Source organism: Harmonia axyridis, chromosome 3 (assembly GCF_914767665.1).
Source record: "Harmonia axyridis chromosome 3, icHarAxyr1.1, whole genome shotgun sequence".
In the NCBI taxonomy this organism is placed as follows: Eukaryota; Metazoa; Arthropoda; class Insecta; order Coleoptera; family Coccinellidae; genus Harmonia; species Harmonia axyridis.
In genome coordinates this window covers 14,179,044-14,195,098 of record NC_059503.1, presented here as the reverse complement: position 1 = coordinate 14,195,098, position 16,055 = coordinate 14,179,044, and the positions used below count along the sequence as shown (strand labels likewise).

General features: G+C 35.4%; 1 protein-coding gene and 1 long non-coding RNA gene across 3 annotated transcripts in view; both read left to right on the top strand.

Annotated features, from left to right (window-relative positions):
• The window catches only part of LOC123676175 (cadherin-87A), a 158,171-nt gene that overhangs the window by 78,344 nt on the left and 63,772 nt on the right, over nt 1–16,055 (top strand). The window lies entirely within an intron of this gene.
• On the top strand, nt 3,259–3,883 carry LOC123676176. The gene is made up of 2 exons (XR_006746862.1): nt 3,259–3,585; nt 3,655–3,883. It is a non-coding gene; the product is annotated as an uncharacterized LOC123676176 (long non-coding RNA).

Genomic DNA, 16,055 nt, shown 5'->3' with positions numbered 1-16,055 from the left:
TTCATTCATTATATTTCATTTATATGATATCGTTGTTTATTTTTCGTGCAAGAATTAACCTTAAAATCTCAAATAAATAATATTCATCTATGAAAGATCTAACACGGACTATAGTAATCTGTGGTTTTAAGTTTGAATTTCAAATTTCGAGTGATGCCAAATATAAACACAGCAGTTCGGTTCGAATAATCTATGTTCTAAGTTCTAACCTAAAATTTTCATTTACAGTTTACACTGTTATTGTTATAAGATATTTGTTACGAAATGAAGCATTTGATTTGTTCCAACTATCTCATAAAAATATTGAAATGTATCAATATTTTTGAAGCCATCAGTATGAAAATATGGAATTATGTAAAATATTCTGGCTCTGTAATCAATGGAAAATGTTAGACTCCACTTGTAATCAAATTTGTTGTTGATGTGTACCTACATTATAGCCAACTTTACTACTTAATTCATCTTGATTTTGGCATTGAAAATAAATGAGAAGTATTCAATGTAAATATCCACAATAGAATATTTGGTTTCTTTCAACTCACCTAATTTGTTTTCACATTAAAACAATTATGGCCCTCTTGGAAGTATGTCAATCATAAGCTCTTAGGATGAATTTATGGAATAGCAAAAGAATAAAAGTATTCAATCTCAATCACATGAAAATTTGTCTAGTATGTACCTAGTCCTAGTGATATGTTTCGATGTGAGTTTGAATGAGCCGAAGAAGAATACAGTATTGTTCGATAGCAGCAGTCTTTAGTGGGATATTGATTGTTGTCATTATAATGGGACTATTTTGTGAGAACTTTTTTAAACATGGGTTTTATGAATAATCTGGACTTTTCAAAAAGAATGTTGATTTTAGTGAAGTATCTTCTTATTATCAGAGCTGTGCCAAAGCTCAGTGATTTTTAATCAAATCGAGGAGTTGAGGTGAGCTTATTCAAATAACTTCATTTTCAAACTAAGTTGGCTAGTACTTCAATTCTTAAATCTGAGACATGACTTCATAGTAAATATTCATTTCTGTGGTTTTTTTTTCCAAAATAGAACAGAGTTGCATTCAGCCAAAGTACCCAATTTTTTGAATTTCACAGATAATTTTTTTTTTTTAAGATCAAGTTATTCGAAAACGGCACTTTGTACGAGAAAATATGAAGAATACTTTTATTTTTCAAATTAGCCAAATATTCTTCAATGAACGTTCAAATTACTATTAAGAGTTGGTTTCTTCGAATTTCTGGTATTTTTATGGTATGTTATGTTCATAACAAAGAAACAGAAGAATGTGTATGGAATCTGGTGTTCGGAGAAGATGTATCACATCAAAAAAAAGCTATATTTTAAAAATCATTTCCTTCGATACAACCATTTACGAGATATAGCCGAAAATCACATTTTTTTAACGATTTTCAACAGCCTGTATCTTTTTAACCGGGCCGAATCGGAAAAAATGGTAAAGGAAAAAAGTGTTTCTTTTGACCTCAGGAATCTTGGGTTAAAATATATGTACAAGTCAAAGACTCACCCTGTATAGTATATGAGATGTGGTTGATTATGATGTCATTGTTGTCGGTTATTTTATCTGACCGTTGGTACAATCCTCTTGAAATTGGTCATGCGGAATAGATTTTGCACCTCATATTACAAGTTGCTTATTTCAAGGAAGAACTACACTACTGTCGTCAACGTTTGAACTGACACAGAGAAACATAATGCCGTATTCACAATATGACCTAGGTATGTATGATGGCCCCAGAAGAGAAGACGCCCCTGCATCAAGTGGCGTCATATTGGCTTTGCTGTTTGGAACCTCTTCAAATGGTCGCTTATGTTTCAGACATAATTAATAGACGAGTATGGGAGACAAAGACAGAAAATTAACAATCGAACTTACCATTCGTCAAGTATTGAAGTAGGTATGCCTCGAAGATTCATATAACCATAATATCAACTCACTAATGAGGCGCTGTGATATTTAGTTTGATAGATTTGTCTCTGTTCGAATCGTATAACCAAAACATTTAATAAATCCTACAAGGAAAAGGAGAATCAAAATAATGAAACAAACCACAACATTCATTACCAACGTAGCTGATCTTGATCTTGTAACAATAACTGACAGTATATGTCAAAATCGATAATTTTTGACTCTGACTCTGTATTTTACTATTCTACCCACACTCCATAACCCAGTGGTTCAAAACCAATAGTTACTGCAGATATGGGTTCAAGATCCGACTGAAGCAAATATGTTCATATGTTTAAGTGCTTCCCATGCAGAAAAACTTCTAATGGAAATATACGTGTAAACGAGCACAGAAAGAAAGGTAACATAGCAATCCATTCTGTTAGTCAAGCTGCTATCAAAGCTCTGAGCTCTCATGTCATCGTTTCAAGGCTGATATGGGAAAATTTCAAGATCAAATATAAAAGGAAAGTTGCCGGTTTCAATGGAATTTATCCTGAATTCATCAAACATTTGAGGAAAATGGAATTATCTTGGATTTTACAAAGTTTCAAGAGATAAAGCTAACCTAAAAAGGAATACTCAAGATTCACAAAGTGGTTGAATATACAGGGTGGCCATTTGAAAACGAAACAGACGAGATTACAGACGAAATAAAGTTTTTCGATAGAAATGCTCGGACAGGTCGATTTCTGTTTCGAGGGGGACAACTTAAGATGTAGGTTACGGACGCATAGCGCTTCAACCCTTGCTGTTACAACCCCCACCCCCAATTTTTGAATAGGGAAGATGGGGTGAGTGATACCTCAATTTAAAGGTATTTTTATACTGATTTCAGCACAGTAATTGTTTTTTCATTTTATGCATTAGTTCTCGAAATATTCATGCGTTAGTTAGTTAGGAAGGAAGCCACAGTCATGGTTGTTTTGAAGCTCAAAATGTCGATTTTTCACAAAACACTACAAGTGCCATGAAAACACCACTTCATTTTCAAATACTTAGTTAAGAATATTTCGAGAACTAATGCATAAAATGAAAAAACAATTACTGTGCTGAAATCAGTATAAAAATACCTTCAAATTGAGGTATCACTCACCCCATCTTCCCTATTCAAAATTTGGGGGTGAGGGTTGTAGTAGCAAGGGTTGAAGCGCTATGCGTCCGTAACCTACATCTTAAGTTGTCTCCCTCGAAACAGAAATCGACCTGTCCGAGCATTTCTATCGAAAAACTTTATTTCGTCTGTAATCTCGTCTGTTTCGTTTTCAAATGGCCACCCTGTAAGTAAGAACATGCTACAACTCCTCGCCAGCTTCCTGACAGGGCACTGCTGTCTCAGAAACCACCTTATAAGAATAGGGTTAACAAAACCTGACGAGTACAGATTCTGTTGAAGAGGAGGAAGAAACTCCTGATCACCAGGTCACAAAATGCACTGCCCATGCAAAAAATGTTTAAGACGAAACATTTGTAGGAATTAGGATATACCTTCCTAAAATCAATCCGAGATACCAGAGTTTGTTACAACTCTGGAAGTGGAAGGCAATCTGAAGATGGTGCAATGGTTAGCACAGCTCTGATGGGAGACACAATAGAACTTCAAGACACTATACAAGGTAAACCCTTAAGCAATCATTAGGATATTCAACGAGGTAGAATATAAACCATCGTGTTAAAATTTGCAGTGTTTGCGAGGAGAACATTGGTCCCATTTCCCTCCCCGCAGCGGACGCCACTGATTGGAACCTGTGTGTCGCTTCCCATCGACCGCTTACTGGCCTAGAAACTGTACACCCTCGACTGGAACACTTGTTCCAAAGGCAGGTGATTAATGAACATCTCCCCCGACGCTCTCCTCTTGTCTTGAATTCATCACTTCATTTCTTTCGGGCAGGCCAATAAAATTAAATTGTTGTTTTTGTCCCCTCCATCTAATTCCTAATTAATCATCGGTTGCTGCTTCCTTAGATGAAATCGTTAGATGAGGCGACTTGGCAGACGATCGATAGTATTTTTCGGGGAGTTAAGCATTGCATCTTACCAGTCTTATACTTTTGGCGGTGGTTGAATTTATGTTGAGTGAGTAGACGAAAGTGTATTTCTTGTTAGGAATCGAAGTGGTCTTCTTTGGCGGGACTAAGATACCTATCTAAAAATACTTGTGTGCCCACTCTTTCTTGAAAAAGTTTATGCAAAAACTCGCACTTTTTGAAGAGATATGATCATTTTATGGATTAGGGCCACCTATAGAAGGAAAGGGTAGTATCAGGAATTCCGAGTTGAAATCGTCAGAATTATCTTAAAAATTATCTAGTCAGTATTTTATACTTAATGTTTGATAATTTCAACCGGCCAGTGGTTTGGCCTGGATAAAACATGCTATTGTTTCAAGAAAAAAAATTATTCAGATACTTGTAAAAAAAAACGATGCAATTGAGAATAATAAGTTTGACTATTTTCCTCGTCTTAATTTCCACTAATCACAGACGCCCAATTTTGAATTAAGAAACTGTATGACAGCACTTGTCAGCAGTTTTTTTCGAGTTCACCATAGAGTAATAAACATAGATGGAGGAAATATACACAAATTTTACATGTCCCCAACATGGTTAGATTACGTTGTCGGATTGTGATATATTTTCAAATCCACAATTTTACTTTATTATTATGAACGTATATTATTGTGAATGAAATATATGTATTTGTATACAGGGTGGCCATTTGAAAACGAAACAGACGAGATTACAGACGAAATAAAGTTTTTCGATAGAAATGCTCGGACAGGTCGATTTCTGTTTCGAGGGGGACAACTTAAGATGTAGGTTACGGACGCATAGCGCTTCAACCCTTGCTACTACAACCCTCACCCCCAAATTTTGAATAGGGAAGATGGGGTGAGTGATACCTCATTTGAAAGGTATTTTTATACTGATTTCAGCACAGTAATTGTTTTTTCATTTTATGCATTAGTTCTCGAAATATTCTTAACTAAGTATTTGAAAATGAAGTAGTGTTTTCATGGCACTTGTAGTGTTTTGTGAAAAATCGACATTTTGAGCTTAAAAACAACCATGACTGTGGCTTCCTTCCTAACTAACTAACGCATGAATATTTCGAGAACTAATGCATAAAATGAAAAATCAATTACTTTGCTGAAATCAGTATAAAAATACCTTTAAATTGAGGTATCACTCACCCCATCTTCCCTATTCAAAAATTGGGGGTGGGGGTTGTAGCAGAAAGAGTTGAAGCGCTATGCGTCCGTTACCTACATCTTAAGTTGTCCCCCTCGAAACAGAAATCGACCTGTCCGAGCATTTCTATCGAAAAACTTTATTTCGTCTGTAATCTCGTCTGTTTCGTTTTCAAATGGCCACCCTGTATATGTATTGAGCAATTAAGTTTGCAAATATGAATATTGGATTGCGATATTTTTCCTAATTGTCGAATTCATAATAAGCAGAATATTTATTATTTTCTGTATCTACCTGCTGAAATATAAGGTTTGGCAACTTTCGCTCTCCTAGTGCATCAGGTGTTTCAGCGCGCTTGAAGTTTGTTTTCTGAATTTCTGATATATTTGGGTATTTTTATTCCAATTTATTTTGACTTAATATGAAACGTTGATATACTATGGGACATAAGGAGTGCGTTCTTTGTGGAGAAACTCGCGAATTTAGTGAAATATCATATCACTGATATGTTTTCATTTCCGCGCGCTTCATGTCAAATTTGATAGTTCATGGCGGGGACAAAATTTGCTTACTGAAAATGATATATGCTCCCCCTATCTTCGTTTGTTACTCTAAGGAGTTTACCCTAGCTAACACCTGACAGCTGTTGTTATAAAAAATCACAATACCTTTGAAAACAAATTGTTATGGTCTCGTGAAATTGTCTTGTCAAATACCATTCGGGAATTTAATTGTTCCTCTGAAAAAAATGGTAAAAATATAATGCAAAGTAATATTTTTTTAACAAAAAGCATTCGTCGACTCGCATTTTTGTTTCCACTAGAACTCATGCTTCTTGTTAAAATATTACTAAGCGATTTTTTTTCGGAAAATTATATTTTATAAGCACCATAAAGTCGAAGGTATTCGCAAAGAAACTGTGAAACAATTTGAATTTTGAATTTTTCCTCTGTTTGTATCTGAATGTAGAGAAAATCTGTGAACCTCGATATAAATGTTATTTCATTGAAAAATGATTTCAATAAAATTATGTAAAATTGAAAAAACGTGTATCAAAACTGTTGAACGTTATATTGACGTCTATAAGTTCTTCATTCGTTCGATTGCAAATCAAATACATAGGTAAGTACTAATCAAATTCCGTTCTGAATATTTGCAGATAATCAAGTATCAATTTCTGAACCAATAATTTTGAAAACTCACGTGTTTTCACTCATGCCCAGAAAATATCGAAAATCAAACTATTTATCTAGTTTATTCAATCTTCCCAGTTTTAATGGACGCGAAGCATCCAACATATTTTTCGCGATCGACTTTTGTGGCTGGAAAAAAGAATTATTACATTCCTGATAAATATTCATGAGGCATTGATCGAAGAGCTCTGTTTCCGTTCGTTTTTCACCTTTGAATTCCTTGATATGGCCACCTAAATCATTTCCTTCTGTTTCCGACACTGCCCTCCCTAAATTTTTCAACCGAATTTCAATTGGGCTATATTATTCAGGATACCCTCCCTGTCAAATCCAATATGGTATTAATCCTGTAGAATTTGCCTTTCATGAGGTGAATAATTCTGGTGAAAAATCATGCATTTTTTAGGGAATATTTTCTGCTTCAGATGGTGAACATTATTATCCACACTGATTCGCTGGAAGATGTATTTACTTATTTATTTATAGAAAATATGTGAGAAAACTTCAATAAAGATGAGGAGAGAGAAAAAGAAAATCGATAATTCTCGGGTCGAGTCATTGTCCAAAACACATTTGTTCAGAGTTCATCTTCATTCATCAATATTAGAGATACATGAATTTCAACTCTCCCATACCCTTTCTGCATAAAGATTCGCCTTTATTTTAAGAATAGGATTCAACCAAATCAAATTCAGCCATTGGTTATCTGTCGGAATTACAAAATGTATAAATTATAAAAAAAAACAATTTTATTGAAAAAGCTCTCAGAAAACACCCTGTATATCGGAAACTAGGTGACTTACTATAACGGGTGTTTTTTTTCGAGGTATATAACTTTAAATTGGCATTACTGTTCAAGATGGAGACCGATTTAACAGCTGTCAAGTGATTTCTTCTCAGTTTGGTTTGGCATTTCATCATGAATAGACTCACGCCTGAACAACGCTTGCAAATAGTGCAATTTTATTTCGAAAATAATGGTTCTGTGCGGAATACATATCGCGAACTACGTCCATTTTATTTTGTTTAGCGATGAAGCGCACTTCTGGTTGAATGGCTACGTCAACAAACAAAACTGCCGCATTTGGAGTGAAGGTAATCCTCAAGTGTATGTCGAAACACCGTTACATCCAGAAAATTGACTGTTTGGTGCGCTTTATGGGCTGGTGGAATCATTGGTCCGTACTTCTTCAAAAACGATGATGGCCAGAACGTTACAGTCAATGGTGATCGGTATAAAGCCATGATTACTAACTTTTCTATTCCTGAATTGAACCACCATGATGTCCAGGAGCTGTGGTTCCAACAAGACGGTGCAACATGTCACACAGCTCGTGCCACAATCGATTTATTGAAAGACACGTTTGGCGACCGCCTAATTTCACGATTTGGACCTGTGAATTGGCCTTCAAGATCTTGTGATTTAACACCGCTAGACTACTTTCTGTGGGGCTATGTAAAGTCATTGGTCTATGCGGATAAGCCACAAACCCTTGACCATTTGGAAGACAACATTCGCCGTGTCATTGCCGATATACGGCCACAAAATGTTGGAAAAAATCATCGAAGATTGGACGTCCAGATGTCAATCGAATAATCCATCGTCGTTTTATTGCAATTTGATGTTCTATAGCTCTAAAAAAAACACCCTTTACTACGAAATCTTTCAGTAATATAATATTTTATAAGCTAGAGTTATCAATCTTTCCTGTTCAAATTGTCGGCCCAAAATTAGAGATAGTTGAGCTACATGATCTAATTAAAACGAAGCGCTCCCTAGAATCTAGACTGAAACTGAATTAAAATAAAAACGATTTCTTTTTTTGAATTGGTCAGTTGGTCAAAATCACCTTCATTGACTTACGTTTTTCAATAAGAGAGCACTCTGTTGAAGAGAAAATGCCGTCTGAATCCAATCTGGAAATTTCCTGGTCAAGTTTGACATCGTATCCTCTTGCGGTATTTGGATTGAGGGAAAACAAATGTCGTAGACCAACACTAAAACTACTTATGTACGGCAGGATATATGAATATAAACTCTGCTCTATACTACAAGCGCAAAACTTGGGTGAGTCCTTAATCCCAAAACGGTCTTCACATGGTTTAGCAAGAATATATTGTATTCAGTATCATCTTAGGCTTGGCTATAAATGTCTTATACTCCAATATTGTATGTGTGAATACTTTGTGGAATTATAGTTTACTCCTGGATTATAATAAATTTAATTTGTTTATCTACATGAAAAAAAGACACGAACATTTCAGATGTATTTGAACTAACCCAAAATTTGTACACTTATATCGATAGTATAAAGGCTGTGCTCCATTTCTAACTTCACATAAAGTTACCTTATTGCTTGAGCACTACGTAATGAATATATTTTCTGTCATACAGGGTGTTCAGTTTTCCTGGACGGGTCCCAACTCTGTTTTCAATGAAATACCTATTTTCTTCTACTTTTTCGATTGCTTCATAAGAAATAAAAGATATTTCATAGTTAATACCAATCCTCACTGCTGGTTTAAGCATGATAGTTTTCATTGACTCCCATTGGAATTTATTTCTCATTCAAAATTATAAAATATCAAAAAGTACATCTTAAATGGAAGAATGATGTACAAGGTATGAAATACAGCTTGTCAAATTTTACCAATGAATCTTTGCAGAATTTTCTTTATTTATGACTGAACACTTTGTACATTATCGATTTATAAGATGAGCTCTACAAATTTCTTCAAGTAAACCAAATAAGAAATCCACTGGTTTTCCTTAAAACAGCTGTTTTTTTCGAAATATGAATATTCATTTTTCTTCCCTATAACTTTTTTTCAAATCACTTTTGAAATCGAATTTCATTCGAGGCGTCCGATGAGAATAAACAGAAGATATATTTTTCCACTAATGTCAGTTTAGTTCCAGTTTTCCTCGGATAAGCATTTTTCGTAAAAACAGCTGTTTCAAGGAAAACCAGTGGATTTCGCCATATGGTGATAAATCTTTGTAGAGCCTCCTTTATGCATCTTATGAATCGATAATATACACGATGTTCAATTTGAATTAAGAAAATTCAGCAACTTATTTTATATATTTGGCAAGCTGTTTTTCATATCCTACTGATCCATTTCAGATATAACGTAATTTATGCGTAAAATTAGACTTGAAATAAATTTCACTCAGACTCACCATATAAATTCGTAATACCGAATATTCCACTATTGACTAATATTGAATAAATTGCTTAATATCTGATATGGCTGATATGAAGTATCTTTTATTTTTCATGTAGAAACCGAAAAAGTAAAAAAAAATTGTTGTCTATTCAAAAAAGTCTATCGAATTCTTTGGGTCGAACCTCACTGTTTAAGAAAATTCGAAAATTACAGGCATTGTGACTAAACGATGCTGGGATCTGTTAGGCGACGAGCGCTCAAAAATAGACGATATTTATTTTCTTCTAGTTCGATAATACTCAAGATTTCCTCACTGGAAAACGAACTTTACCCACCCTGTACAGCGTACACTGTTAACTCCAGAATAAGAAGTCTACAATGCTCAATACCTTTTAGTGCCGAATGAAATGATGTGACGTTTTCAGAAGTACCTCAACATGGTGATTCGAGGAGAGCAGGAACTCGGAGATAACCTGGATTCCTATGAATTCTATCGTTTTCAGTTCATCCCCGCTAAGCTTTAGTGTTCATGGAAAAAGGATGAATTTTTGTTGGTGCTGAAATGGAACAGAATTTATACGACTACAGTATGAATGACGTTCAAGACCCAGAGCGAGATCAGCGAACTTTTATCCAACATAAAATCTTGGGATTTCCCAACCCCAATTCCTTTTTTCAGGTTCTCGTTCTTTTTATTCGACCTGGAGTTGCCCTCTTTCCATCTGAAGGAGGCCATAATTTTCTGGTTGATGGTAGCAGGTTTTTAAGCCTGAATTGTATATATATTTTGACAACGTTCTTTCAGATTAGCACAGGACGTTGAGGAATATCAGGAAATAAATAGCGAGTGCCGTAAAATATCCAAATAAAATTGAAATTCAGGGTTACTATGTGGAAATATTCGAAAATTTTCAAGTATCATTTGAAATTTTATGAACCATAGATAATTCAAGTAAAATATCGAAAAAAAAATAGCCAATATTTCCGTGAGAACAGATCCGACAAAATTCAAATTTTGCATGTAACGGGTGTTTTTTTTCGAGGTATATAACTTTAAGTTGGCATTACTGTTCAAGATGGCCTCCCATTTAACAGCTATCAAGTGATTTATTCTCAGTTTGATTTGGCAATTCATCATGAATAGACTCACGCCTGAACAACGCTTGCAGATAGTGCAATTTTATTTCGAAAATAATGGTTCTGTGCGGAATACGAATCGCGCACTACGTCCATTTTATTTTGTTTAGCGATGAAGCGCACTTCTAGTTGAATGGCTACGTCAACAAACAAAACTGTCGCATTTGGAGTGAAGCTAATCCTCAAGTTTATGTCGAAACACCGTTACATCCAGAAAAACTGACTGTTTGGTGCGCTTTATGAGCTGGTGGAATCATTGGTCCGTACTTCTTCAAAAACGATGATGGCCAGAACGTTGCAGCCAATGGTGATCGGTATAGAGCCATGATTACTAACTTTTTCATTCCTGAATTGAACAACCATGATGTCCAGGAGCTGTGGTTCCAACAAGACGGCGCAACATGTCACACAGCTCGTGCCACAATCGATTTATTGAAAAACACGTTTGAATTTCACGTTTTGGACCTGTGAATTGGCCTCCAAGATCTTGTGATTTAACACCGCTTAACAACTTCCTGTGGGGCTATGTAAAGTCGTTGGTCTATGTGGATAAGCCACAAACCCTTGACCATTTGGAAGACAACATTCGCCGTGTTATTGCCGATATACGGCCACAAATGTTGGAAAAAGTGATCGAAAGTTGGACGTCCAGATTGGACTACATCCGAGCCAGCCGTGGCGGTCATATGCCAGAAATCATATTTAAAATATAATGCCACAAGATTATCTTGCGGATAAATGAAATTCATGTCAATTGAATAATCATCGTTGTTTTATTGCAATTTAAAGTTCTATAGCTCTAAAAAAACACCCTTTAGATGTGAAATAACAATTTTCAGTTTTAAGATCACAAGAGCATAGACAATATTCGATTATACAACGAGTGGTGTTTCGCGAACTACGTCGAGCATATACAATATATTTCGATTATACGAACCTCTTCAGGTTCGTATAATCGAAATATATTGTATATGCTCGAGTGGTATTCGTTACGATTATACAATGGATAATTTCTGTAACTACAACCAAAGCACTGCATTTTGATAATTCAATGACATTTCACTGAGCTAGTATTTTATTTTTGGCGAAGGTCCAAGAATATTACTATGGAAATGATCACAATATGGCAGGGGGCAAAACACCAAAACGATTATACCACGTCGTCAAGTAGTATATTCACTTATCAATACACCTTACTATAGGAAATTTACGGATTATATTGGTTCATCAGAACATGAGTTGTATAATCAGCTTTATCGGAAATTTCGTGTCGAATCATCGAAAATTCGCGTAAAATATCGAAAATACAACATCGGCCTGGGTCGAAACTGTGTTTGTACGTAAAATAACCACCCTAATGTTCAAATTTCACGAGATTTGTGTTTCACGACCATATAAGCTTATTTCCAATCGATAATCCCTCAAAAGCTTCTGCCCAGAGGTTTATATGAACCTGTTTTCACCATGTTTCGAATATTAAATCATCTAAGTTGAGATATTGGCAGGCAATATTCATAATATGCCTTCCGAAGAAGATTTCGACCACTCTGCTCACCATACCTTGTGGAATTTCAATGTTGATGTCCTCAATCGCTTCCTTCAGAGGGATCGAGGTCGAAGTTTGTGTATCTTAGCTTTGACACATTACCGCGGCATGTTACGCTACGCACACTTAAAGGTCGCCCAACTGGTATTAAGGGACACGGAAATAGTTTCAGGAACAGAAACGGTATCAATAGGATTATTTCGAACCGTATTCGGAAGGACCTCTTCGTTACCACAACGCTATTACCGTTTTTGAAAAACTTTTCATAATAAAGTCTTTTTTCTTACCTGACTACTGTTTGGTGGCTACTGAAATTGGTATTGTTTTTCTAATCAATGACCTATGTTGTGATCCTGCACTCGATCTGAAGAAACTTCGGCGATTTTTTTCAACTAGGAACTGCATTCTGCTTCACCCTGTATAAATTTAAGAATAATTGAGGACTAGGTTGAAACATTTATCTTTATATGAAGTAATATGAATATTGGTTTAGGTGTTTCATTTCCTATAATGGATAATTCATTTCAGAAAAAGATAAATATATTCAAGTTTTTTTGAAATTTTCACTATTTATGTTTTAAAATCAGTCGAATCCGTCCATCAGTATAGTGTTGTAAACCAAGGTTTCTGATGATTATGTTTTCATTTTATAATTGTAACGGGTGCTTTTCATCTGCATGAGAAGTTTCGATGGTAGTTGCCTCAGAGTCATGAACATAGAGAGAGCATATGTCTTTTTCAGTAAGGAAATTTTGTCCCCAACATGATCTATCAAATTTGACATGAAGCGCACGGAAATGAAAACATATCAGTGATACGATATTTCACTCAATTCGCGAGTTTCTCCAAATAAGAACGCACTTCTTATGTTCCATAGTGAATCAACGTTTCATATTAGCTCAAAATATATTGAAATAAATACCCAAATATATCAGAAATTCAGAAAACAAACTTCAAGTGCGCCAAACGACGTGAGACAACCGATGACTCTAGGATAGCAAAAGTTGCCAAACCTTAGATTTCAGCAGGTAGATACAGGAAATAATAAATATTCTGCGTATTATAAATTCGACAATTAGAAAAAATATCGAATTCCAAATATTCAAACTTGCATATTTAATCGCATTCAATATATATATTTTTTTTAGAGCTATAGAACTTTAAATTGCAATAAAACAACGATGGATTATTCGATTGACATGAATGTTATTTATCCGCAATATAATCATGTGGCATTACATTTTAAATATGATTTCTGGCATATGACCGCAACGGCTGGCTCGGATGTAGTCCAATCTGAACGTCCAATTTTCGATGACTTGTTCCAACATTTGTGGCCGTATATCGGCAATAACACGGCGAATGTTGTCTTCCAAATGGTCAAGAGTTTGTGGCTTATAAGCATATATAGACCAATGACTTTACATAGCCCCACAGAAAGAAGTCTAGCGGTGTTAAATCACAAAATCTTAAAGGCCAATTCACAGGTCCAAAACTTGAAATTAGGCGGTCACCAAAAGTGTCTTTCAATAAATCGATTGTGACACGAGCTGTGTGACATGTTGCGCCGTCTTGTTGGAACCACAGCTCCTGGACATTATGGTTGTTCAATTCAGGAATGAACAAGTTAGAAATCATGGCTCTATACCGATCACCATTGACTGTAACGTTCTGGCCATCATCGTTTTTGAAGAAGTACGGACCAATGATTCCACCAGCCCATAAAGCGCACCAAACAGTCAGTTTTTCTGGATGTAACTGTGTTTCGACATACACTTGAGGATTAGCTTCACTCCAAATGCGGCAGTTTTGTTTGTTGACGTAGCCATTCTACCAGAAGTGCACTTCATCGCTAAACAAAATGAAATGGACGCAGTGCACGATACGTATTCCGCATTACTTTCGAAATAAAATTGCACTATTTGCAAGCGTTGTTCAGGCGTGAGTCTAGTCAATTCATGATGAATTGCCAAACCAAACTGAGAATAAATCACTTGACAGCTGTTAAATCGGTCGCCATCTTGAACAGTAATGCCAACTTAAAGTTATATACCTCGAAAAAAAAAACACCCGTTACATTTCTGATGATATAGTAAAATTGTGGATTTGAAAATATATCACAATCCGACCACGTAATCTAACCATTTTGGGGACATGTAAAAAAATTGCGTATACTCCCTCTATCTACGCTTGTCGATTACTTTTTCATGGGACATATACGTTAAGTCATTGGTTAATACCGATAAACCAGCAACTCTCGAAGCATTGAAATCGAATATTGAAGCCCATTGACGCAATACGGCCAGATTTATTGAAAAAAGTAGTAAAAATTTGGACTAATTAATGATCCATGTATAATACGTAGCCGTGGCGGACATATTAAAACATGAATGCCATGAAATTTTCTACCAGATTATAATAATGAAAAATTAATTCCAACAATATTATTATTGAAAATTCAAAACCCATTACTATCATCACATGGATGAACGAGCGCTGCAAAGCATTAACGTGATGTCTGGAGCATTGGAGCGCCCGAATTCGCGTCAGCACTTTTCCCATAATTTTTTCTAATGGTCCACTGTATGAGATTGTTACGTACGTCACGCTCCCCAACACACATACTGTGATTCCCGTATCCCTGCAATTCTCATAACATTTTCACGCGTGTTGCCTGTAACTCTATTACCACTCCCTCAGATTCTCCAACCGAATATGCCCTGAAGCAATTAGGAGGAAAAATCTCGTGCTATATCCGGGATGTTATTAAAGATATATGACAGAAAAGTTCCGGGAAGTGGAAGACAACCTGATTACGACGGTTCGCACAGTTTTATTTTTTTTTTCACTCGTGATGGAGTTTTCCGCTTCACCTTTGTTAACAGACATTCGCGAGGAAACATGTCTGGGAGGCAAAAATTGGATATCACAACAGGGCAGTTTTTTTGGGAGGTTTTTCGTTGTGTTGTTACATCATGATTTCAACGGTAATGATGAATTTTTGTTAGGCAGAAAAAATGGCAGATATTTTGTAAAAAAATTGAGTGTGTAAAAATTTAAAAAATTATAATATACAGGGTGAGACACGATCGATATTACTTTTACGGAGAACGAAAGTTGGGATTTTATTAAAATTTTAATTTCTTGGGTAGGAATCTTTTCAAAGCTGCGATGTTACCGCTCATATCAAAAAGTGCAAAACTACAATATTTCAAATAGAATACCCTGTATATTATTACTTTTTTTGGATTGCCGTAACCTCTTGATTATATAGGCTGTCCCGAAACTATGGTATTCGTCTTGAAAAATAAATAAGATCTTACTAATATCACATTCGTGGCAGACATACCTACTGAATAACTCCACCAAATTTCTTCAATATCAGATAGGATTTGTTAAAGTTGAGGACTTAACAACATAGCCGATACAGTCCAATAAAAATATACAAAAAAAAATTATTCTTATAGTCTTAAATGTATTTATCGATCGGAAATTCTGAAATCGTGTACCAAAAAGTTTTAAAACAATTGAGTGATAATTAATTGAATGGTAGTATTACTCACCTCTTGATGTTTATCATGGTATTAACTGACTTGAAGACGATAGTTGCTCCTTAGAAACTCAAACCAACACTAGCCATTAGAGTGGAAGATTAATATCAACGATTATCATCTATCTCCATTCAATCCTTATGAGCCTCGAGAAATTCCAAACTATTCGCCAAAGTATTTGTAGTTTCGGTTTCGGAACATGAAGAGTTTTTTCCACAATTTGGCCGGAGTTTACCACAACAAATATTTCAGAGTTTCCCATGAAATTGTAACCTTCTCCTTCATCTGAATAAT